Source organism: Rhincodon typus, chromosome 1 (assembly GCF_021869965.1).
Source record: "Rhincodon typus isolate 14 chromosome 1, sRhiTyp1.1, whole genome shotgun sequence".
NCBI classification, from domain to species: domain Eukaryota; kingdom Metazoa; phylum Chordata; class Chondrichthyes; order Orectolobiformes; family Rhincodontidae; genus Rhincodon; species Rhincodon typus.
Genome location: NC_063332.1, coordinates 57,391,660 through 57,415,875, shown reverse-complemented (window position 1 = coordinate 57,415,875; position 24,216 = coordinate 57,391,660).

Here is a 24,216-nt window from a genome sequence, read left to right as displayed (position 1 = left end):
TGTTATCTCAGATTCTCCAGCATCTGCAGTTCCTGCTAGCTCTCATTCAGACCCCTGTTGGATTCTTGTTTCTGCAATTTTTTAAGAAAAACAATTATAAGTCCAAAATAATGATAAATGTATGAATGATTACACGAATGCTATTTTTCTGATTTTTTTTTCTTTAACAAATGTAATTCTTGTTAGTTATTGCTAAATAATTTTTCTTAATAGAAATAAAGCAAAAAATGTTTGAAAATGTCACAAAGGAGAGAGAACATCTCATGTGAGGAAAAATATTTCAATTTTCACGATATCTTTTTCTGGAGACCAGATATATGACAGTTTTAGCAACAGGACCTATCTCTGTTTGCCAGTGTTACTTCAATTCCAAGATCACTTTTAATTCCAAGACAATTATGAATGTAAAATATCTTCAATGAAATTGGACTTTACCAAACTAGGATACAGAAAATAAAAATGGACTGATTTACCGTGTGGAAGAGAAATGTCCAATTTTTCAGGTAAAGCAATTCCTAATTGCATCAAAACCATTAGTCGATCTATCCCTCACAGGTGCTTATGGGCTTATTGTGAATTTGTGGTCTATTCTGGTCAAATGTTAGACTTTGTCAGGAATTATTCCATATTTTGTAGCACTATTGGTGAGCGGCTTAAAGAATTGATTGTTACGTCTGCAAAAGTGAATGGAAAGGAAACAAAATCACTTCAACCCCTATTCCCAGCACAAAACAGGGGAACAGCTACTTTCCCCCACAGTTTGTCATTATAAGTATACTTTCAATTTTTTTTCAATTCATTTGTGGGATGTGGGCATCACTGGCTGGCCAGCATTTCATGCCCATCCCTAGTTGCCCTTGAAAAGGTGGTGGTGAGCTGCCTTTTTGAACCACTGCAGTCCTCCTGCTGTGGATTGACCCACAATGTTATTAGGGAGGGAATTCCAGAATTTTGACCCAGCAACAGTGAAGGAACAATGATATATTTCCAAGTCAGGATGGCGAGTGGCTTGGAGGTGATCTTGGAGGTAGTGGTTTTCCCACATGTCTGATGTCCTTGTCCTTCTCGATGGAAGTGGTCGTGGGTTTGGAAGGTGCTGTCTGAGGATCTTTGGTGAATTTCTGCAGTGCATCTTCTAGACATTTAATACTGCTGCTACTGAGCGTCGGTGGTGGAGGGAGTGCATGCTTATGGATGGAGTGCCAATCAAGCAAGCTGTTTTGTCCTGGATGGTGTCAAGCTTCTTGAGTGTTGTTGGGGCTGCACACATTCAGGCAAGTGGGAAGTATCCCATCACACTCCTGACTTGTGCCTTGTAAATGGTGGACAGGCTTTGAGGGGTCAGGAGGTAAGTTACTCGCCACAGTGTTCCTAGCTTCTGGCCTGGTCTTGTATCCACTGTATTAATGTGGTGAGTCCAGTTGAGTTTCTGGTCAATGGTAACTCCCAGGATGTTGATAGTGGGGGATTCAGTGATGGTAACACCATTGAATGTCAAGGGACAGTGGTTAGATTGTCTCTTACTGGTGATGGCCATAGCCTGGCATTTGTGTGGCGCGAATGTCACTTGTCACTTGTCAGCCCAAGCCTGGATATTGTCCCAATCTTGTTGCATTTGAATACTGACTGCTTCAGTATCTGAGGAGTCTCGAATGTTGCTGAACATTGTGCGATCATCGGCGAACATCCCCACTTCTGATCTTATGATGGAGGGAAGGTCATGATGAAGCAGCTGAAGATGGTTGGGCCTAGGACACTACCCTGAGGAACTCCTGCAGAGATGTCCTGGAGTTGAGATGATTTACCTCCCACAACTACGACATCTTCCTTTGTGTCAGGTATAACACCAACTACTGGAGAGTTTGCTCCCTGATACCCATTGATTCCAGTTTTGTTAGGGCTCCTTGATGGCACATCTGGTCGAATGCAGCCTTGATATCACCTCACCCCTGGAATTTAGCTCTTTTGTCTATGTTTGAACCAAAGCTGTAATGAGATCAGGAGCTGAGTGTCCCTGGCAGAACCCAAACTGGGCGTCACTGAGCAGGTTATTGCTGAGCAGGTGCTGCTTGATAGCGCTGTAAATGACACCTTCCATCACTTTAATGATAATTGAGAGTAGGCTGATGGGGCAGTAACTGGTCAGGTTGGATTTGTCCTGCTTTTTGTGTACAGGACATACTTTCCGCAATTTTCCACATTGTCGGGTAGATACCAGTGTTGTAACTGTACCGGAACAGCTTGGCGATTGGAGCTACTGAGAACTGCTGATGCTGGAGTCTGAGATAACACAGCGTGGAGCTGGAGGTACACAACAGGCCGAGCAGCAGCAGAGGAGCAGGAAAGCTGATGTTTTGAGCCGGGACTCTTCTTCAGAAATGGCTTCTGAATTTCTGATTTCTGAAGAAGGGTCCCGACCCAAAACATCATTTTCCCTCTCCTCTGATGCTGCTTGGCTAGTGGAGTGGCAAGTTCTGGAGCACAAGTCTTCAGCACTATTGCTGGAATGTTGTCAGGGCCCTTAGACTTTGCAGTATCCAGTGTCTCCAACCGTTTCTTGATATCATATGGATTGAATCGTATTGACTGAAGACTGGTATCTGTAATGCTGGGGACCACTGGAGGAGGCCGAGATGGATCATTCACTTGGCATTTCTGGTTGAAGATTGCTGTGAAAGTTTCAGCCTTATCTTTTGCACTGATGTGCTGGGCTCTTCCATCATTGAGGATGGGGATATTTGTGGAGCCTCCTCCTCCAGTGAGTTGTTTAATTATCCACCACCATTCACGACTGGATATGTCTGGACTGCAGAGCTGAGATCTGATCCATTGGTTGTGGGATCGCTTAGCTCTGTCTATCACTTGCTGCTTTTGCTGTTTGGCGTGCAAGTAATTCTGTTTGGTGGCTTCACCAGGTTGATACCTCATCTTCAGGTATGTCTGGTGCTGCTCCTGGCATGCCTTCCTGCACTCTTCATTGAATCAGGATTGATCCCCTGGCTTGATGGGAATGGTTGAGTGGAGGATATGCCAGGCCATGAGATTACAGATTGTGATGAAGTACAATTCTGTTGCTGTTGATGGCCCACAGCGTCTCATGGATGCCCAGTCTTGAGTCGCTAGATCTGTGCTAACTCTGTCCCATTTCACACGGTGATAGTGCCACACAACACGATGGAGGTTGTTTTCAATGTGAAGATGGGACTTTGTCTCCGCAAGGACTGTGCAACAGTCACTCTTACTGATACTGCCATGGACAGATGCAACTGCAGCTGGCAGATTGGTAAGGATTTGGTCAAGCATGTTTTTCACTTTTGTTGGTTTCCTCACCATCTGCCACAGACCCAGTCTAGCAGCTATGTCCTTTCAGACCCGACCAGCTCGATCAGTGCACTCATCAGTCATAGCTGGGCAAGGTATTGCAAGGTATCAATGCCACAGGCATGCAGGTGAGTGAGATTAAGAGAGAAAGTGAGCAGTCCTGAGATACAGCCAAGTCAAATCAGTGAGCTGGGTGATAGTTCTTGCGTGCGTAGTGTCCTTGCTACAGTTTTTCAATGCTAATTGCTGATGCAACCTACAATGCTTTATGAGCAGTTTGCCAGTGTATCAGAGGGGTACCAAGATGTTGGCAGATGTTAGATGCCAATATCCATGGTTGAAGGAGCAACTAGTGCCCATGGCTCCTTCCCTGAGATGCACTTCCGTCATAGGCAACATGGAGGTAATTTGGAGCAAACGGTGAGCTGAATGTGCCAGATACACGCTCAGGTTTCCATGTCATGATTTTCTGATGTCTAGCTTGTGACGTGAGTTTGTAAGACAGGAGGCTGAATATTAATGAAGTGTGTTATATTGTTAACAATGTGTTTAACAAGCTACAATTGCCGTTAATTTGAAACTCACTGCTGCCTCGTGAAAACGAGCCACGCAGTGGAAAACATAAAAGATGGCGGGAGTTGCTTCTGCCATCGAGATGGGCTTTAGCAGACTTCTTGTCTGACCTGCTACACATCTTGCCACAACCTACATTTCCCAGACCTCTACACGACTCTGCCCTCAGTTTCCAATGACAATGCTGGCATTTCTATTTTTTGAACCCTTTGGTTCACAACTCCCCACATGAGGAGTTCTCAATACCGACTAGTTGAGATAACAAAACAGCCTACACTACTCCCACACACCCCTTGACAGCTGTTTGAAGAGCACAATGCCAGACAACTTTGTTTAGTTCCTCTTCCCACCTCTTGATTGGATAATGTATCATTGCATTAAAGCCCTTAAGATGGAGGTAGGGACTAAATCAGAAAAAGTAGATACATGTTATTGGAGTTCACAACATAAAAGGAGCACACATATAAATTTGTACCATTAAATAATAAATTCACTCTATTATTTCCATTTTTGCCTTTTTAGTATTTTTCCCTGCAGCAGTTTCCCTGAACTTGTTTCTTTTATTTGAGTTCAGCCATAAATTCACAGATCTGTCATGGTTTGATTCTTTTGAATATTATTGCATTATTGAAATCAAGAGGCTTATTTTAACTTGTTTTGTTTGGTGTTAATGGAATGTGATCAGCTCCTAAATGAGGTCAGTAGCTGTACCTCCATATTAACCATTTTGAATTGTACCTACAGGTGATTGAGCAAACGTCCTATCTGATATAGGATGTTGGCTCCTTTCAACTCATAAATCAGTATCCTGGGAACACAATTGTCAGATGCAGTTAGAACTGGTCGGAGAATGCACCATAAGATGACCTGATCAGTTCCAGGAGTGATTTAGCCAAAGAATTCCAGTAGAGGGTCCAACAAAAATATTCTGGACTATTGATCTTCTTGAAAACAATTTCAAAGAACTTTGATGCTCCACCACTGTCCCCAACTTCCAAACACATTTCATGCCTCCTTTATGGTGTTAACATTTTACTAGGAACTTAGTTTTTTTTTAAATATCCAATCTAAATTCAAAATTTGGAACAATAGAATTAATATTCTTGATTTATCTTACCCTTCCTTTTTTTTTAATCTCCTGAGTGGTTCCCAGATTAAAGATATTGGGTTGAATCTTTAAATGCCAGATGCATCCCATTTTTTGCAGGGATTTTTCTTTGCTGCAAAGCCCATCAGGCTTTCTTGCCTTATCTTACCAAACATGACTCATTAACTACCTATCCCATCCCTATGACATCCCTTTTGCCCAATCCATGTCCCAACTTTCCATGTACCAAACTCAGAATAAGTCACCGCTGCCTGGATATCCCAGAATTGAATGGTATCCCTGGCACTAACTCTGTCCTTAAAAGTCCATTGTATACATGGACAAACATTGTTAGTCCGGAACTGCCCTCCATGGGTTCTGACACTTGTCATGGATGTGGCAGGAAAGGGAAATTTGATGTTTCACTTTGCGGGCAGGGATCTGGAAAAGTCCTGCTGGGTCGGATGGTGTGCAGTTCTACCATCATTTTCTGATACCTCACAAACACTTTGTCTCTGCTACTGCACCCATCTCCCACCAAGGCTCGTGGTCTATCACTTTCACTATTGTCTGCAACATCTTCACTCACTTGCATGACACCACTAACCCTGTATGCCCTCTGTGCTCCCTACTCACTTGCTTATAACAACTCACCACCTGCACCAAAAAGAACAGCAGTGCCATCCACTTATATCTCCCTTACTATATGCTGCTCTCTCATTCCAGGAGGAAATCAGCCCACAATGAGGCAAAAAGGGTCAAAACAGGTGATGGGCTGCACAATATTTGGTTTCTCACCCTCTTGTGGAGAGCATCTTGACTCTGACTACCCCAAGCCCTTAGACTGGTACCAGAAGTTGCCCTCACCTTATTGTATTGGCAACCCCTTGAGAAAAGGCTGCCTCCTTTCACTGCTGATAATATGACAAGTGTCTTGGCTTTTTTTCTAGCATGGCATGATAAATAAAGCAATAATATAAGTCGAGTATTTCTGGCTGTAGGGACAAAGGGCAAGGAGGTAAGGCAACACAATGCAAGGCCCCACGTTCATCTCTGTATTTTGTGGAGGAGGGAAAGGAAACAGACTATCAGCATGATGCTGAAAAAGTGGTTCCACATCACACTATTCTTCTGAGATTTGGAGTCTTACATTTAGCCAGATTAAACACTGTTAGCTCGATTTCACAGGTACTGGAAACCCATCAGCTGGAGGGAGGTGATGACAGCATTGAGGAGAAATTAAATCCCCTGACGGCACTGCTTACAGACAGTGAAGAGCAACATTGTTTCTACTTGGTTTCCCAAGCCAACCTATACTCCAATAGCATGGTACGACCTGTTAATCTCAAGCAGGCCTTCGAAAGGATATTTCTCGAGATCAGTGAGCAAACTATTCATAGGATGGACTATCATCCATTCTCAGTCAAGGGCCCTCACCCCCACACTGTCACCATGTTCTTTCCATGTTTTTCTAACTATGACCTCCTCTGAAGTATTATCCGAAGTCAAACCTGTCAGTCAAGCTGGTTTCCAGACAGATTTTTTTTTCTTTATTCATTAACGGGATGAGAGTGTTGCTGGCTAGGCAGCATTAATCGTCCATCTCTAATTGCCCAGAGAGCTGTTCAGTCAACCACATTGCTGTGGGTCTGGAGTCACATGTAAGCCAGACCAGGTAAGGATGGCAATTTCCTTCCCTAAAAGACATCACTGACCCAGATGGGATAACAAGGTGTAGAGCTGGATGAACACAGCAGGCCAAGCAGCATCAGAGGAGCAGGAAGGCTGACGTTTCGGGCCTAGACTCTTCTTCAGAAATGGCTACTATCACTGAACCAGATGGGTTTTTTCCAACAATCGATAATGGATTCATGGGCATCATGAGATCCTTAATTCCAGATATTTTACAGAATTCAAATTCCACCATCTGCCATGGCAGGATTCGAACCAAGGTCCCCAGAATGTTATTCAGTTCTCTGTTATAACAGTCCAGCGATCATACCATTCGGTCATTGCCTCCTGTGTACAGGAAACAAGGTACGCTTTGGTTAAAACTTCACTTTCATCATTCATTCCACCATTCAATGTAATGTATTTCCTCAGCTCCACTTCATACCTGCTCCAATGTTGCATGATTCCCTGGGCGATAAAAAGGTTTACCTTTTCTAACCTTCATTATATCAAACCATCGAAATTCCATGACTCTCCAGGGGCAGAGATTTCCAAAGATTCACAACTCACCATGCGAAAGAAATTCTCCTCATCTCAGTCCTAAATGGTTGATACCTTATTCTGAGACAGGTTCAGCATCGTGGCTCAGTGGTTAGCCTGATGCCTCACAGTGCCAGGGACCCTGGTTTAATTCCACCCGTGGGTGACTGTCTGTGTGGAGTTTGTACATTCTCCCCATGTCTCTGTGGGTTTCCTCCAGGTACTCCTGTTTCCTCCCACAGTCCAAAGATGTACAGGTTAGGTGAATTGGCCATGCTAAATTGCCCATAGTGTTCAGGGATGTGTAGCATAGGTGAGTTATAGGGGGATGGGTTTGGGTGGGATGCTCCAAGGATCAGTCTAGACTTGTTGGGCCAAAGGGCCTGTTTCCACATACAGATTCCATGTATGTGTGTGCCAAACATTCTTTAACTTAGCAACATCTGCTCTTTCAAGCCCCTTGAAGATCTTGTTTCAGTGAGATAACATCACACTCTTCAAAACTCCACAGAGTTTAGGCCCAATTTACTCTGCCTCTCATTGTAGGAGAATTCTTTTATCATAGAAACCAATTTAGCGAACATTCACTGTATTGTAGAAATGGAGACAAAATTGTTGTTATGGCCAAGATTGGACTATCTCTCTCTAGACTCATTACTTCACAGGTCACAACATTAATTTAAATATTTTATCTAGTTCCCAATACGAACAATGATATGCTTTCTTCGTATTAGACTTAGAGTAAAAAGATACTTCAACTATGGTTCTTTAACAAATGCAAAACGATTGATTTTAGGTAAAGCAAAACCTATTCAATGAAGATGCAGATACACATAGTTTGTAATATGAAATCATAAATGTTTAGCTCTCAAAATAACCTAAAACGCACACAAACACAAAAAAATCCAGTAGAAGGGAAACAAACTAAAAATAAAGGCTGGAAATCAGAAACGAAATGAGAAATTTACTGGAAAAACTCAGCAGGTCTGGCAATATCTGTGGAGAGAAAGGAGAGTTATATTTTTGGGTCCAGTGACCCATCTTCATAACTGATTTTAGCTAGGAAAAGATTGGTATTTATGCAGAAAATGAGCTGGTGGGAGTGGTGTGAGTAAACAATAGGTGGAGGTAGAACTCAAAGGAGCAGCAAACCAGTTGGACAGACCAAGGACTGGAGTAAGGTCAGTATGGGGGAATGAATTACTGTCACTGGGGTCTATTAGTGGCTGACAATTGGTTGTGTGTGATTGAAACCCATTTGATGACAAGGCCTGCTGTGTGTGTGTTGGAGTAAGAAAATGGGAGAAGGTGCCACAAGCCCTAAAATTGTTGAACTTGATATCAAGTCCAGAAGTTTGCAGATTTCCAAATGGAGAATGAGGTACTGTTCTTCCAGGTTGCACTGAGAATCACTGGAGCACTGCAGCAAGCCTGAGACAGAGACGTTAGCCAGGGAACATAGTGGAGTGTTGAAGAGGCAGGCAACTGGAACCTCAGGGTCTTTTTGCAGACAGAGTTAGGTGTTCTGCAAAGCAATCATCCAGTGTGTCCTTCATTCCTGCAATGTTGAGGTATCCTAAGATTCAGCTGTTTGATTTCAAGAGAGGTGTTCTAGCCAATATCACATACATTAGAATGGGGATTGTAGTCCTACCATAGACAGGTATTGGTAGATAACACTAGATAATAAGGAAACAACAGATTCATTAAATGTATATTCTGTACAGTTTTTGACAGTGAAGAAAGAGGAAAATTGATTGAAATGTTAAGCTGATAAATGGATTCAATTGAATAAATACTGAAAACTATTGCCTCTGTAGGGGTAATCCAAAAACTAACTCACTCAGTATTCAAATCACTGAATGGTCTTTTGACACCAAAGATAGCGGAAATCCAGAACTCCCTCAAAAGGCTATGAGATGATGGCCCAAGTAAAATTTTCAAGCCTGAAACAGATTCTGTCAGGTAATCACATGAAAGAAAATGAAATCAAGACAGAAAAATTGAGACGCTTTACAGATCAATCACTGAGCGAACAATGGTATGTATTCAAGAAACAGAAAAGCACTCTCCTGTTACAGTAATCTTTGCCTTAAATTATTTTTTGCTACAATCTGATCTCCACACTGTGTACCTATTTTTCTACATTGAACAAGTGTGATTATTGATGGAGTGTTCATAGACAGTAGTGCAACCTATTACTTGTTTTCTGTTTTTAGAAATAAGATGATAAAAATATCGAAGTATTCTCTATTACAATATTAGCCATTGTGAAATGAAAATAACATTTTCTATGTTATCCCTCATCCTAAGAACAAAATTTGAAATGTGTGGATTCTCTATATTGAAGATAAATTGAATATGATTAAAAGATAACTATGATGCACCTTGCAGTTAGTATGATGTTTCATTCTGGTAGCATTTATCAATTTGAATCAGAGAACCATAAAATGGCTATAACACAGAAGGAGACCATTCAGCCATGTGCAGGAACAATTAACCTAGTGCTATGTCCCCAACATTCCCCACAGTCTGCAAATGTCTTTTTTTATTCAGAAAATTATCTAATTTTCTATTGAAAGCTATGACTGAATTTACCTCTACCACACTCCCAGGCAAAACAAACTAAATCCTAGCCACTCACCGCATAAAAATGTTTTTCCTCATTTTCTTTCAATTGAGTAAAATTATTAAAAAAGAAATTTGCATTCCATGACCTCGGAATCTCCAAAAGCACTTTGCAACCAGTAAAATATACTTACTACTGTAACGTAGGAAGCACAGCAGCCAATTTGTACATTGCATTGTGCAGCAGACAGCAAGGTCATAATCACACAGTCTGTATGAATCAAAATGTTTGAAGCATATGCATTGGCCAGTACATCAGCAAGAAGACCCTTCTCTTCAAATTACTACTGTGAGTTTTTACAGACCATAAGAAATAGGAAGGAGAGTAGGCTATTCAGCCCCTTGAGCCTCCTCTGCAATTTAATTGTGTGCATGACTGATCTGATATTGCTCACATCCGCTCACCTGAGATTACAAACATATTTGTGCTCAAGTGTTTGGAGTAAGATATAAACACTCAACTTCATAATTCAGATCACAAGTACTACTATTGAACGAACCGTGGACGACATAGTTAAATCAGTGCAACAAAAATGTAGATATTAAAATTGACATATTGTCTTTGTGACTGCCTTATTTTCAATGTTGGATGAAGTCATCCATATATCCAGCAGCAAATTCTCTCCAAACAGAAATGACTGCTAGTTCTAAGTACTGAATACTGGAGGACAAATTCAGACTATTTAAATGATTGAATAGTGTACAATTAAAAATATCAATTTATTCTCTTCCATGTGTGATATGAATGGCAAAAGCATAATTAATTCTCAATGAATGAGATACAGCCCCTGTGCAATTCAACTACCGTCATCCAAACTACTTTGTAATGCCCATTATTTATAAGTTCAACCTTTACATAAAGGATGTTTTATTGATGCTTATTTTCTAGTGACAAATGATGCTTGTAAACTACATTTCAATCATTTATTAATAACATGGTTGCTGAATAAACAGGACAGTCAACATTTTCACCATTGCATAACCCCAGATTCATATATGTACATTCTGCCTCCTCCGCAGATCGCTCAATGTTAATCATCGGTCCTGTTGCTGGGAAGTGAGTGCTGGCTGTTGAACAATGTAGGCTGCAATTATGTTTGATTGTCTGATCTGACTGAAGAAGTTTGAAGAGCTCTTTAAGTAACATTTTTCAAACCTAGTTTCATTTGGTATTGGAATACATATAAAAGATATTTACCAATTGTCTTGGTTCTTGTGTAGTTGCCTAACACAGGGAATTATGTGCATGCTAGGAATGGGAAATGCAACAATATTTGTATATTTGCCTCTTCCAGGTGAACTAGGTTTTAAAGCAAACATACTGGCTGAACCCAGTTAGCAAAATCTGTTGCTTTTAGAGCCATACATTCAGGGGCTGCTTTTCCTACAGCTAAATAAACTAAGTAAGGATGAGTATCGAGAATGGAGGTGAATACTGCTTTTGATGCTTTACTCTCATAAGCTTTGAATTATGACGTTTTACCAATTCTATTAGTACAGTCCAGTGGTCTGTCCTGAATGATGATCCACAGGAACACATAAGCTCTAGCCTTTTGTCAGATTTTGCATTTAAATGTGAGACTGAAAGGGTGAATTGCTGATTGAAACTCCCTTAAGTGAAGAAGATGTGCAGAATTTCTTTCCTGCTAATTTCATTTCAAATGCTCTAAAAGGACAGTCTAAAGAAAATTTTTTTTAAAAAATAAATAAACCAAGGCATTGGTTTAGCAAAGCAAACAAACCAATCAGGCATTTTAACTGATAACGAGAAGCTCACAAATATGCTGTATATATGAATATTTTCAAACCTGACTTTAAATAGAGAGTCTATATAATCATAGAGTTGAACTATGACTAAGGTTTTAGTGCTGCTGTCTCACAGCACCAGGGTTCTGGGTTTGATTCCAACCTTGGGTGACTGTCTATGTGGACTTTGTACATACTTCCCATGTTTTCATGAGTTTCTGTCAGATGCATCAGTTTCTTCCCACAGTCCGAAGATGTGCAGGTTAGGTGGATTGATCATGCTAAATTGCCCGTAGTGTCCAAGGATGTGCAAGCTAAATGGATTAGCCATGGTAAGTATGGGGATGGGGCTGTGTTGGGTAGGATGCTCTTCAGAGGGTCGGTGTAGACTTAATGGACTGAACCTTTTGTAAAAATCAAGTCATTTCAGGGAATCATGGTAAACATTTACTAGAGCAGGGCTTAGATTGGCTTGTGAAGTGACATCTGAAATATGTAAGAGAACAAAATTTGCATCAGTAGAAACACAAACTGACACAATTTCTGTATTTAACTTTTATTTTGTCAGAAAGTCTTCTGTCTCCTTATAGCTAGATAACTATAAAGTCAGGTTAAAACTAAAACCTGCAGATACTAGAAATATGAAACAAAAACAGAAATTGCTGGAGAAACTCAGCAGGGCAGGCAGCATTTGTGGAGAAAAAGCAGAGTCATGTTTCAAGTCCAGTTTTGGGTTCTGATGAAGGGTCATTGAACCCAAAACATTGATTCTGCTGTCTCTCCACAGATGCTACCAGACCTGGTGAATTTTTCGAATAACTTTTGTTTTTTTCTTGTTTTAGCTGTATAGCTAGTTCAGTCTGGTTTAAGTTCACATATTGTGACACATAAACAATACTAACACTACAGTAATATAATCTAGTTAAATACTAAGAGGTAATATAGAGTAGAAGGTTAATGGGTGTATCTTGATCTGTCCTTGTCAAGCAATTCTTAAGTTCATATCAAACCATTATTACTAAATTTACAATGTTTCAAATGAACCACCTAATGTTTATGTAGTGTCTTTCATACACAGAGGTTGCCCAAAGCACTTCACAGCCAATGAATTACTTTGAAATGTAGCCATGGTTGTGATGTGGGCATACAAAATTAATGCAAAAAAAAGTGTCCTTCAAACAAGAATATAAGAAATAACCAGATATTCTGTATTCACGTGGTTGATCAAGATACCTGGAGAGCACCCCTGTTTTTCATTGAAATATTTTCCAATTTCCAATGATCAACTGAACAAGTAACCAGAGTTCAGTTTAATGTCCCATTTGAAAGATTGCAACTCTGACAATTCAACATTCAATAGGAACGCACAGTCAAGGAACAAGGGGATGTCACTTACCCAACCCTGCCATTCAGTAAAATAGTAAGACCACAAGAAAGAGGATAAGAAATAGGACATTTGGTCCTTTGAACTTGCTCTATCATTCAATAGGATCAATCCTACATTCCTAGAGTCCACTTTGCTGTGTTTTCCATATAATCCTTGATTCTCTGACTGATTAGGAACCTATTTATATCAGCTTTCAACACACACAAGGACTGTAACCCCACAGCTCTCTGTGAAAAGGAGTTCCAAAACTCACAACCCTCTGAGAGAAGAAATCCCTCTTTATTCTGAGACCATGCCCTTTGATTCTAGACTCTCCAATAAGGGGAAACATCCTCTCAGAATTCCATTCTGGGGATAATCCCAGTGAACCTTCTCTGAAGTACCTCCAATGAAATGATATCTCTCCTTAAGTAAGGGGATCAAAATTGCTTACAGTACTCCAGATATGGTCTCACTAGCACCTTATATAGTTGCATTAAAACCTCCCTATTCTTACATTCTAACCGCCTTGAAATAAGGGCTAACATTTTATTAGCCTTCCTGAACCTGTGTGTTAACGTACAATGTTTTGTATACAGGTACCCCCAAGCCCCTTTGTGTTGCATCTGTCTGCAGATTTTCTCAATTTAAATAATACCCTGTCCTTTTGTTAGTCCTTCCAAAATGAAGAACTTCACATTTTACCACATATATTGCATTTGCCAACTTATTTCTAACTTACCTTTGTAAATTGTTTGCATTTGTCTTGCAACTTGGCTTTCCACATGGTTTTGTTTCATCTGCAAATTTGGCTACCGTACATTCATCTCCTTCCTCTAAGTCATTAACATATATTGTAAACAGTTGCAGACCCTAAATTAATCCCTGTGGAACCCCACTGGTCACGGGCCACCAACTCGAAAAGAACTCTTTATCTCCCTTTGCTGTTTCCTTCCCTTTAGCTAATTCTTTTTCTGTGCCAGTATATTACCTCCAACACCATGGACTCTTATTTTTTGATTTAATCTCTTGTGAACTACGTTGCTAAAGGACATCCAAATACAACTCACCTGCTGTTTCCCCAACATCAACTCAAGGTGAGACTTCATTGTTGATCTGACTTTAACCTCAAATCTACATTTCCACATGTCCCCTTGATCTTTCATCCCGTTGATGATCAAGAATCTCTCAACCTCTGTCATTAAAATATTTAAATATTCTGCATCCTCTGTCTTATGATTTGATTTCTCATTGTCACATGCACCGAGATACAGGAAAAAGTATTGAATTGCATGCTAACCAGACAAATCATACAACGTAAGTACATTGGGGTAACAGAACAGAATGCAGAATACAGTGGTACAGCTATAGAGAAGGTGCAGAAAAACATTAACTCTAATATACGAGAGTTCTGTTCATAAGTCTGATAACAGTCGTGAAGAAGCTATTCTTAAATCTGTTGGTTTGTGATTTCAAACTTTTGTATCTTCTGCCCAATGGAAGAGGCTGGAAGAGAGTATAACTAGGGTGGGAGGGGTCTTTGATTATGACTGATTTCCTGAGGCAGGGATGTAGACAGAGTCCATGGAAGGAGGTCTGGTTTTCATGGACTGGGCTTCATTCACAACTCTCTTTTTTGCAGCCTTGGGTCAAACAGTTAGCATACCAAACTGTGATGCATCCAGACAGGATGCTTTCTATGGTGCATCTATAAAAATTGGTAAGAGTAATGGTGGACATGCTGTATTTCCTTAGCCTCCTGAGGAAGTAGAGATGTTGGTGTGCTTTCTTGACTGTAACATCGACATGGGTGGGCCAGGATATATTGTTGATGACATTTACTCCTAGGAACTTGAAGTTCTCGACCACCTTCACCTCAGCACCATTGATACAGACAGGGAATGTCCTTCATTCTACTTACTGAAGTCGATGACTATTTCCTTCATTTTGCTCACATTGAGGAAGAGATTATTAGTGTTACATCATGCCATTAAGCTCTCTAGCTCCTTCCTTCCAGTATTAAATCTCGTTGTTGCTTGAAATCAGATGCATGACAGTGGTGTCATCAGAAAATTTATAAATTGAGTTAGAGCTGAATTTGACCACACGGTCATGAGTGTATAAGGAGTATAGTAACGGGTTGAGTTCACAGCCTTGTGGGCCAATGGTTTTGAGGAAGGCATTGGATGCTGTAGATCCCTTGTACTATGCTACAGCAAAAAAATTAATTAAGCAGTGTTCCCCAGCAATACAGCTAGCGTATCCAATAACTACTTGTTATTTGCAACCAGATAGCTTCAAGGTTTGGTCTCCAATCTATAGTGTTTACAACATTTAGGATGTTACAATTAGCCTCAACTTCCATAAGTAAGGATGAGGAAAAGCAGACAGATTTCTAATTCTAATTACTGTCTACTGACTTCTACTCTATGTATGAGTAAATGGATACTGAAGAATCATTCACACAGAGCCAAATATACTGACTCTCAATACTCATGCATAAACAATGAATGTCTAAGCAAAGTGTTTTTGCAAGGAATCACTATTTTTAGGAAGGAATTAATACAACCTTTTCATGTTTAAATAATTGTGCTTTGCTGCAACAAGGCTGTTGTCACTGAGCATTTTACCAACATGAAACAATTCAGATGAAGTTTTGTTAAAAATGTTCCACAGCTACATTTAGGGCTTCACATAAATTACTCATAATTTGAACTGCATTTATTTCACCAGCTTTATGACCAATATAAGTTGTTTTAATCAATAAACTTGGACTAAATAAAAGCCATTCCATTTCTTGACTCTTGCATTAACCTTCCATTAACTGTTATCATTTCAATCAAGCATGCATTAGTCAATAATGCTAATGCAGAAAAGTTAAGCATGCTGTATGAGGTGTGTATTTACATTTTGTTAATGTGGCTGGCCTTTCCAATAACCTGTCATACGACAAGAAATTTATAATGCATTTTGAAATGTCCTTCTTCAAAATGAATGAATAATAATAATTTTGAAATAAAGTAAGTCACTCTTACCGGTCAGTACCACTTCCTAATTTGACAGAGATGCTGTGAATGTTTTGAACCTATCTTTCAATCCAGAATACAGTCTGGTTGTAAATTAAATGAATAGTACATTGTCATTTAAATGAAAGACATATCAGAAACAAACTTTTGGATTTCTGTTCAGAAACTGCTCTGTCTGTGCTGATGGCTATTTTACAAAACAGTGTCACGTATATCTCTCTGTACAAAAACAAGAAGCAACAGTGTTGTATTTGCAAATTATACTCACGCAAATTCAGTGTATAATTTTCTGTTAGAAATATTTCAGAAGATGGATGAAGGGAGCAGAAGGTAAGGCCCTGTATATATTTGTGTTGCAATAAATTTCTAAGTTTTGGTTCTTCTTTTACAGTTTTTCAACAGCAGAAAGCAAACTTTATATCTACTATATCTAAGAACAGATAATATATCCTGTCTATCATTTGCATAAATGGTTAAGGTTTTAATTCACCTATCATTTTTCTTATATCAACTTTGGTACTGTTTCAAGATGGATGCATGTGACCAAAACATATGCTGTAATTATAATTGTAAAATGTAAGGATGCAAACCTGCCTGTTTATCCAGCTCCTATGATGCTGCTTGGCCTGCTGTGTTCATCCAGCCCTGCACCTTGTTGTCTCGGATTCTCCAGCATCTACAGTTCCTACTATCTCTGTTTATCCAGCTGGTGTGAGGGGAAGGGTTTCAGATTTTTGGGGCACTGGGACTGGTTCTGGTGGAGGGGAATCCTGTACAGACTAGATGGGTTACACTTGGGCAGGATGGAGACAGTTGTCCTTGTGGTGGTGGTGGTAGGGGTGAGGAGTGGGGGGGTGGGTTTGGGGGACTTCGTTCTTGATAGAGTGGTTAGGGAGGGTTTAATGTAGTGTGGCGGGGGATGAGAACCAAAGGAGTAGGGCAGTAGACGCAGAAATTGAGGAAGAAGTAGAAACGAAGGCAGACATGGCTAAGAACAAGAACAGGCAGGGAAACATTGCTGAAAACAGCAGAGGAGGTGGTCAGAAATGCATGTGGTTCAATGTGAGAAGTAAAATAGGCAAGGTAGATGAACTTAGAGCTTAGTGCTAGGTTAGTACTTGGAACTAAGACATCATTGCAATTACAGAGACCTGGCTAAAAGAGGGACAGGGCTGGCAGTGTAATTTAAGGGGATGTAAAAGGGGTGGGAGAGTTGCATTACAGGTAAAGGAGTTTCTCACAGCTGTACTGAGGGAGGATATAGCAGAGGACTTTTGCGACAAGGTAATATGGGTGGAACTCAGGAATAGGAAAGGTGAAATCACAATGTTGGGGGTATACTACAGGCCTGCCAAAAGCCAGCAGGAGATAGAGGAGAGGATATGTAGACAGATTTTGGAAAGAAATAAGAACAAGAGGTTTATTGCGGTGGATAATTTTAACCTTGCCTATATTGACTGGGATCAACTTTGTGTGAGGGGCTTGGATGGGCTGATTTTGTAAGGACCATTCAGGAGGGTTTCTTGACATAGTGTATAAACAGTCCAAACAGGGAAGGGGTTATACTGGACCTGGTTTTAGGAAATGAGCCCAGCCAGGTGAGGGAAGCTTCAGGAGGGGAACATTTCACGAGTAGTGACCATAATATCGTGAGTTTTAAGATACTTGTGGATAGGGATAACAACAATTTGAAGGTAAATCCATAATATACATGTGGGAATGTTTCAAACTGCAGTTGATAAGAGTTCAGGAGCAGCATGTTCCTGTGAGAATGAAGGAAAATTATGGCAGTTACGGGAACATTGGATGACCAGGGATGTCATACCTTGGTCAAGAAGAAAAAGGAAACATTCATAAGTCTAGGATGATGGGAAAGCAGGGAAATCTATGTGTGGAGGCAGAAGAGGTAGGTGAGGTCCTAAAAAATTGCTTGTGTCGGTATTCACCAAAGAGAAGGAATTGGTGGAGGCTGATCTCAGGGAAAAGAATAATTGTTACTAAACAGGAAAAGACGTTGTTTGTCTTAAAAATTATTGAGGTAAATAAGTTCCTGTGTCCTGATGGGATCTATCCCAGAATATTGAGGGATGCAAGAGAAAAAAATTGCTGGAGCATTAACAGACATCTTTGCCTGCTCCTTGGACACAGGTGAGGTCCCAGAGCACTGGAGAATTGCTAATGCCCCATTGTTTAAAAAGGATAGCAGGGATAATCCAGAAAAGTACAGGCCTATGAGCCTCACATCGGTGGTAGGGAAATTATTGGAAAAAATTCTCAGGAGCAAGATCATTATGCATTTAGAGGCAAATGGACTCATTAGTGACAGACAGCATGATTTAGTGCAGGGGAGGTCGTGCCTCACTAACTTGATTGAGTTTTTTGATGAGGTGACGAAGATGATTGATGAGGGAAAAGTGCTTGATGTTGTCGACATGTACTTCAGTAAGGCCTTTGACAAGGTCCCTTATGGCAGACTGGTACAAAATGTGAAGTCACGTGATATCAGGGATGAAGAGGTAAGATGGATATAGAACTAGCTTAATCATAGGAGACAGAGGGTAGTGGTGGAAGGATGCTTTTTGGAATGGAGGGTTGTGACTAGTGGTGTTCCACAGGGATCAGTGCAGGGACCTCTGTTTTTTGTGGTCTACGTAAATAATTTGACGAAAATGTGGCTGATCTAATTAGTAAGCTTGTGGATGATACAAAGATAGGGGGCACTGCGGATAGTGGGGAGGATTGTCAGAAGATACTGCAGGATATTGATCAGTTGGGCAGAAAGATGGCAGATGGAGTTTAATCTGGACAAATGTGAGGTGATGCATATGAGAATGTCAAATACAGATAGAAATTATACAGTGAATGGCAGAACCCTTAGGAGTATTGATATGCAGAGGGATCCGGGTGTGCAGATCCACAGATCACTGAAGGTGACAGTGCAGGTAGAAAAGTTGGTAAAAAAGACCAATGGTATGCTTTCATTGGAGGGGATGTTGAGTGTAAGGGTAGACTAATTATGCTGCAGCTTTGTAGAACTTTATCTGGCCACACTTAGAATATTGTGTACAGTTCTGATCACCACATTACCAGAAAGATGTGGATGCTTTGAAAAGGGTACAGAAAAAGATTACCAGGATGTTGCCTGGTATGGGGAATTTTAGCTATGATGAAAGGTTGAATAGACTGGGTTTGTTTTTACTGGAATGCAGGGGGTTGAGGGGCGATCTGATAAAAATTTATAAGATTTGTGAATGGTATGGATAGAGTGGAAAGTATGAAGCTTTTTCCCAGGGTGGGGAGGTCAATTACTAGCAGATAGCCCAGGTTCAAGGTGCAGGGGTGCAAGAGTGAAGTTTAAAAGACATGTGCGAGGCAAGTTTTTCAAACAAATAGTGGTGAGTGCCTGGAATGTACTGCCAGAGAAGGTAGAAGAAGCAGACTCACTAACAGCATTCAAGAAGCACTTGGATGAATACATGAAGAGGAAGGGAATGGAGGGATATGGATCCTATATGTGAAGACAGTTTTAGTATGGAAGGGCAAAATGTGTCAGTACAGGCTTGGAGGGCCGAAGGGCCTGTTTCTGTGCTGTATTGTTCTATGTTCTTTAACTTCAGTGATGGGAAAATATCTGGAAACAATTACTTGAGTTGAAATTAGTAGTCACATGTAAAGAGGTGCTTAGGAAAAACCAGCATGGATTGCTAATGGTTGGGGGTGTGGGAGAGTGGATGTTTTTGAAGTAGTAACAAGAAAAGGTAATGTTGATGAAGTAGTATACAGGGACTGCCAGAGGCATTGAATACAATGCCACACAACAGAATTGTTAGAAAGTTTATCGCTCATTGGACAGCAATAACATGAATATATATTGGCTGAGTAATAGAGATCAGAGAATAATGATCAATGGATATTTTTTGAGCTGGAGGAAGATTTATAGAGACATTCCCTAGGAATCAGTATTGGGACACTTGCTTCTCCTGATGTATGTGTGATACACCTTCATAATTTCAATATACAAATTATATGAAAATTGGAAGTATTGTAAAATCTGAGCAAAACTCCAAAATTACAGAGGCAAGGTAGTGAAGTTTACAGATGAGAGTGGCAGATGAATTTCAATGCAGAGAGGTGTGAGGTGATACATTTTGGTATGAAGAACAGTGACAGACAATGTAAAGTAGTAAGTACCATAATTAAGTAGGTACAGGAACAGAGTGACCTTGGTGTATACCTGTATACATAATTGAAGGTGACAGGCCAGGTGAAGGGAGCAGTTAATACGGCATAGACTATCCTGAGCTTTATAATTAAGAGTGTAGAGTATAATAGCAGGGAAGTTACTCTGAACTTGTATAATTCACATGTTAGACCTCAGCTGGGCTATTGTGTATCAATCTGGAAACTGAAGTGGGGCTTTAAAATTGACCAGAGATTACAGTGTTAAAATTATTTTCGGTCGCTAGATTGCAAAGTAAAGAAGTAACTCTATTCCAGATGAGTGAGTCTCATGGTTTGCTCAGTGAACAATGTTACAAACAGATCTCTTGAGGACATCCTGCTGGGCAATTGGTGATTTGGAGGAGATGGCCAATTGGTATTATCACTGAACTATTAATCCAGAAATCCACGTAGCTTCTGGGGACTGATGTTCAAATACTGCCAAGGTAGACAGTGAAATTTGTATCTACTAAATATCCAGAATTAAAAGTCTAACGATGATTGTTGTCAATTCTTGGCAAAAAACCCATCTGGTTCACCAATGTCCTTCAGGGAAGGAAACTGGTGTCCTTAACTAGTCTGGCCTACATGTGACTCCAGGTCCACAGCAATGTTTCGAGTCTTAACTGTCCTCTGAGTAATTAGGGATGGACAATAAATGTTGGCCTGGCCAGCAATGCCCACATCCTGTGAATGAGTAGAATAAAACTTCACTTTTGTCCAGCAAGTCTATTCTGGACAGACACTTTGTGTTGATGTTACTTCTACAACTGAAATCAGACATTTAATCAAGGTGAGGTATCCCTGGCACCGAAGCTTATTTTCATATAAATTACTTTCGCTCCTTCTGAGACAGAGGTGAATGGATGTTGTCTGGGGCCATTTGGTTGAGACGATAGCCACCTCTATTTCTTAAAGTTACAGGATGTTGGTTATCCTGTGTCACTGTTGTGAAGTCTTAAATTCCAGTCCTTCTTCATTGTATCAGCCTTGCTTTCGGTGGCATTATAATTATGATGTGATTAAAATAGGATATAAACTGCTTGAACCTCTGTATTGTTGGAGAAGTCTCCTGGTTACCAGTAGAGATAAACTTCCCAACTAGAGTAAAACAAAGCTGCTTGACGTTTGAAGGAAAGACCCTTTGTTGAGTGTTGGTTTACAATACTCCAAAACAGAACCACACTATAGGAAGGATGTGAATGCATTGGAAAAGTGCAAAAGAGATTACTGAAAATGACCTCAAGGATTCAATAATGAGGATAGATTGGAGAGGTTGGGACTGTCCTTTTTGGAGAGGAGAATGTTAAGAGGAGATCTTATAGAAGTGTTCAAAATTGTGGGTAACTGTTTCTGTTCATAAAAGGATCAATAACGAGACTACATAGATCCAAAGTGATTTGCAAATGCAGCAAATCCGATGTAAAAAATCCTTTTTCTACAACAAGTCGTTTGGGTTTGGAATACAATACGTGAAAATGTGTGGCGGGCAGAATCAGTTGATGCATTCAACGGTATATTGGATGATTATTTGAACGGAAACAACGTGAAATGGAGAAAATGCAAAAGAATGGCACTGAATCATTGGATAGCTAGTGTAAACACAATAGGCTGAATGGCCATGGTCTATACCATAACACTTCTGTGATTCTGTAATCAGAGTGGAAGCTTATTTGTTCTTTATCGTCCTTTCATAATTTAGCAGAGCTGAGGCCAATTGAAGCATGGCAATTCTCAGCTCAGCAGAAATCAGGTAACTAATCCAATACAAAGCAATGAGTCAAACCGGCAATCTATTAATTCCATGCTGAGCAGGCCATTATCAATTGAGCCATCCAAACCCCTCGGTAATTTTGCTGACAGAATTTATTGTATTTTTATCCATTTCTGAGATTTTTCTTAAGAGATTATTGGATTAATTTATGCAAATTTAATAGCTGAACCTTACCTCTGAAGTACTCAAATTTGGAAAAACACAGTTGGAAGTATGCATTGCCATAATACATTGGGAAGTAGTTTAGGTCAGTTGTAAGAACACTATAAATAAAAACTTCAAACAGCAAAGTGATAGGTTCTTAGATTGAATCAAATAGTTATATCTTATTAAGGAGAATATGAACCTTTTGGAGACTTTGAGCCTTTTATATGGAGCAATAAAACAGCCACTTGTGGATGCATCAATCAACTTGAGACCGCATACACCTTCATAATGCATCCTTGACTATTCATTACTCTATATAGAAATGGAAAACATATAGTATTCAAAATCTGTAACAAAATGATACCTCCAACATATTTGAAAGGACAATGAAGAAGTGCGCAGAAATGTGCAAGCAATATTTTTTAAGAGGTGTGAGTGGCAATCTAGTTTTACATAATATTCCTTATAATAAATTCATGTAGAAATATATTTTATATATTTCATTATCTTTGTTATTTAAAAAAAAAGTTTTATTATTTCTAAATCAACATGGAATGTTGTTTTGAAGGTGTCAAAAATGACATCTTGATTGCTGGTGACATAGCACACTAAGGTTCCAATGGTTTGTGCCATTGTGTAACACATTATAGTTTTAATTATAATATTCATTAGGACATCTCAGTCTGAGCTGGGACAGACACCAACTGAACGCAGGGGAATAAACCAGAAGAAGGAAGAGAGCATTTAAGGTGCAAAATATCAGACTGTGTTCACCCATAGATGGATACTCAGAGGAAAAAGTAAATATGCTGGAACACTGCAATAAAAATAGAAAATGTTAGTCTGGCAGTTTTTATGGAAAGGAAACAAAGTTAATGGGAAAAATTTCATAGCTGTGATGGAGGGTTCCATCCACATGATTGGAGAACCGGTGGTGACACATCCATAGCTGTTCCTGAGAGCTCTGTGAGGCTTAAACCTTGCTGAGGAATTTGGCTGGATGCTGTCAGAGATCCTAGCTCCTGCAGGAAATTCTCCTGTAGGACAGATTTCACCCCTGTCTCAAAGAACTGCTGATAAAGGGCCAGTAGGTGCTGAATGTTATTTATATGGAAAGAAACTGCAGAAAGCTACACAACTGAGGGATTTGACTATCTATGTCAGAATATTAATGTTCCAGGTTGACCATTCTAATGACATGTCATCCTTGAATTGAGGGTCAGCTGACAATAGCACTCTATAAATTGTTGCTGTCAAATTCATAAACCATGTGCATAACAGTCATAGAGTTATAGAGTCACACAGCATGGAAGCAGACCCTTTTGTCCAATTTGTTCATGCCAACCAGATATCCTAAACTGAACTAGTCCCATTTGCCTGCATTTGGCCCATATCCCTCTAAACCCTTCCTATTCATGTACCCATCCAGATGCCTTTTAAATGTTGTAATAATATTCATCTCTACCTCTTCCTCTGGCAGCTCATTCCATACATGTACCGCCCTCAGTGTGAAAATGTTGCACGTCGGGTTCCTTTCAAATCGTTCCCCTCTCACCTTAAACTGATGCCCTCTAGTTTGGACTCTCCTACTCCGGAAAAAAGACTTTGGCTATTCACCTTAACCATACTCCTCATGATTTTGTAAACCTATATAAGATCACCCACGACTTCCGAAGCTCCAGGGATAAAAGTTCCAACCTATCCAGTCTCTCTTCTTGTCGAAGGCCTTGCTAAAGTCCATTCAGGCAACAGCTAACGCTCTACCTTCATTTATCATCCTTGTCACCTCTTCGAAAAACTCAATCATGTTTGTAAGACATGACTTTACAACCACAAAACCATGTTGATTATCCTAATCAATCCTTGACTCTCCAAATGCATGTAAATCCTGTCTCTCAGAATCCCCTCTGACAACTTATCCAACTCAATGTTGGGCTTGCTGATCTATAGTTCTCTGGTTTTTCCTTGCAGCCTCTCTTGACTAAGGTGTAAGGGAGAAGGTACTGGCATGGATAGAGAATTGGCTGACTGGCAGAAGGCAGAATGAGGATAAAGGGGTCTTTTTCAGGATAGCAGCCAGTGACCAGTGGAGCTCTATGGGGATCAGTGTTGGAAA